A 3,460-nucleotide genomic window follows, 5' to 3' on the forward strand; every position below is an offset into this window, starting at 1 on the left:
TTCATTTTGATGTTTCCTAGGTTTCTGTCAGTCCCATTTTGCCATCTCGGATCTCTTTGGAAACCTCTACCATGCCTTTCTCCCCTTGGCACGAATCTGCCCTCACCGTTCAATGAAGCTTGATCCCCGTCATCTTCAAACTCATCCTCATGGTCGTCATGAGATTCATCCAAGTGCACACGCCTTTCTTGCCTTCTAGCATTAGGAACTCTTTGGGGACGCCCCTCCCGCCAAGTAGCAATAACCGCGTCTTGCCTATCCATCCGATCCCGAATCTCATTAAACATCACGTTCATGCGTTCAAATTGTTGTTGCATAGCCTGCAACAAGAAGAATGACTCCTCCCCTCCTTCTTTGCTTGATGTGTCGCCCCTGGAAGGCATAGCTTTGAAACTATAGAGAAATGTTAGAAATAATTCCTCACAACACTCCCTCACGTGTTTGCACTCAAATTATGTCACTCACACTCGTGTTTCACTCTTAAATTGGCTTTGTTTTCGATATTAGTCTCACACTCTCTTGCCTTTTTCCACTCGTAGCTTCCCCTTTTCAGTTCTTTATTAAACTAATAAACTTGATCAAGAAATTCAACTTGTAGTATTTAAACCAATACCAACGGCAGGAAAATATTATAGAAACACCGGATCAAAGGAAGAGGACATAAGAAAGCCGAAAGAAAACAATTGGACAGGAAAATATTATAGAAACGACGAATCAAAGGAAGAGGACATAAGAAAGAAGAAAGAAAACAAACAAATAGGAAAATATTATAGAAACAATGAATCAAAGGAAGAGAACATATAAGAAAGAAGAAACAAAACAAACGAACAATTGTTTTGTTTTGTTTTTGTTTTTGTTTTTGTTTTTGTTTTTGTGTTTTTTTTTTTTTTTTGGACGTCTCCCTTCTTCTTTTTTTTTTCTTTTTTTTGAACTTGGTGCACGATTTTAACTTAGTGCACGATGTAAAACACCAAGAAGGAATAATGAATACAAACAGAACAAGATAGGATGATAACAATAAACAAAAGATAAAAACAAAAGGATAGTAAACCTGATTTTAGAGCCTGTGCTCTGATACCAAATGATGCGAACCTCAATCGACACGCTTTGAGACCCAACAAACAATATTGGAAATTAACCCAAGAAAGCTAAAAATCAGATTTTAGATAGAAAACCCCGACCCAACGTTTATAAATGAAACGCGAACCAAAGGTATAAAGTTTGAACGCCACAAGGAAGAATCCTTGATAAGTTCACAAGTTCTCTAAAGAACTAATAGAAGAAGCAAACCTCACTTTTGTATTTTCATTCATGATTTCCATTACAATGAGTGCATGCTATTTATAAAGCATGGCTGAAAATATGACTACCCACTTGCTATGGAAAGGAAATTAAATTGGTTCCAACATTGGAAAGTAAATAAAGTAAAAAAGGACTAACTAATAAAAGCCTAAAATTAAGGTTGATTTGGTCTGAAATTTGCAGCTCCTCCATGCCAAAAATAGGCTGAGATTGGCAATTAAATCACGCCTAAGGAAGGTCTTGAAATAGGTAAGTCAATCAACCAACTAATTGGCATGTAATTTGGCAAGTCAATCATCCAATTAATTGGTATGTAATTGGATAGTCAATTAGCCATAATCAACCATTAATCCATGCCATTGCTAAGGAAATTTTGTGCAATCTACTCCATGAATAGCTTGGATCAAATTTATTACGCTTTCATCTCCCTTTGGGCCAAGCTTGGAATGCCCCATTTTTGAATAAGCCCAAATCTCTTGAATCAGCCCATTAAGTGCTTCTTTGATCTTCTTGGATCTTGCTCTAGTAATAGGCCCAACTGGAACATGCAACGGATCCTTTAATGGTGCTTGTTGAATCTCATCAAGTACTTACGAAAATATGATGCTGTAAAATTAGCTTGAAAAAACTTTCATTGAATGAAATATTCTGTAATACATGGATGAAACTCTGACATACATGTTGTGAGATTTCACTGATGATCAGAGAGGGAGAAGAGAAAAGAGTATTTTAAGTTCGGAAGAACCGAGCTGCCGTTACATAAGCTGAGGATATATATATATATCATTCGCACATGCGAGTTTTATAGATCCAATGATAAGTTTGAAAAAAGATAGATAAAAAATAAATTAGAGATGGAAAAATTGCGGGTTTCTTTTGCAAATAATCTTCCAAGTAATGATGATAATCATTTTCAATGAAATGCATTATTAGCATGAACAATACGTTGTACAAGGGAATTACAGCATCATTTACCAAGCAGACGACTGAGGCTACAATGGCGGGCATTATTCACCATACAATTTTATTTAGATTCTTTTTAACATTCTTAATTAAGCTTGGAAAGTTGTGGCAAACGTTTACATACTAGCCATGCCATGACCAACTTAACTCCTTTGTATTAATAAGCCGACGTAAACAATATTGTTCTAAAGACTAGCCCACGTAAACAAAACTTAGAGACTCGTTTGGTTCACGAAATAAGTTATTATAATTAAATTTCTTTTATTTGGTAAGATTTTACTCTCAAAGAATAACTATTCCTTTATGAAAATGAATACATTTTCCAAGAAAAAATAACTCACATTATTTTTCATTTTCTTTCAAAATAAAAATTTAAACATTGCAATTACGCATGGCCTACCACACAGCAGAACCCAGGGTGGTGCAACCCAGTGCATTTGAGGGAGGCCAAGACCACCCTTAATGCTAATTGCAGGTTAGCGTGACCACTTTAGGTTCAAAATTCCAAGGACTTGCGGGGTTTTTTTTTTTTTTTTTTTCTTAATTTGAGTTTTAAAACAAATAAGATATAACCATTTCATTTCTCTATCCTTCATTCCCAATAATAGCTATTTATTTTTCTAATACAATATTCATTTCACGTACAAAACAAGCCCTTAGATTATGCATAGTATCCAGGTACATTGGTCTAGCAACTTCATCTTACAAAAGACTTACACTGTGACCCATGTTTAACTTTACTGTTACTTTTCCCAGATCCAACGACTAAAAGTGACCGGCACAGCCATATATGAATAAAAATTAGATTATGATAATCATGTAATCTGTTTCATAATCTTTTGGTGTAATGTGTAAAATTTAAGTGCGTATCAAAACGACTCAACAAGCAAAAGATACCCAGAAAAAGACACTGTTGAACTAACCTATAATTAGCCTTTTCAAAATGGCCTACATTAAAGGTATACCTAAATATTCATTACCCAAAACAAGCAATGGTGTATGCACGAAGCCACAAAAAATAGCAAATTATGGAAGTCAAAACAAAACAATGCTTTTCTTAAAAAAAAAAAATATATATATATATATATATATAAGATGGCATGGCATAAGAAGCTATAAGCTTACCTGAGGTTGCATGAAATCAAATGATGGATAAATTTTGTTAAAATGCCTTGAATGTTATAAAAAATAGAAA

Source organism: Corylus avellana, chromosome ca7, assembly GCF_901000735.1.
Source record: "Corylus avellana chromosome ca7, CavTom2PMs-1.0".
Taxonomy (NCBI): domain Eukaryota; kingdom Viridiplantae; phylum Streptophyta; class Magnoliopsida; order Fagales; family Betulaceae; genus Corylus; species Corylus avellana.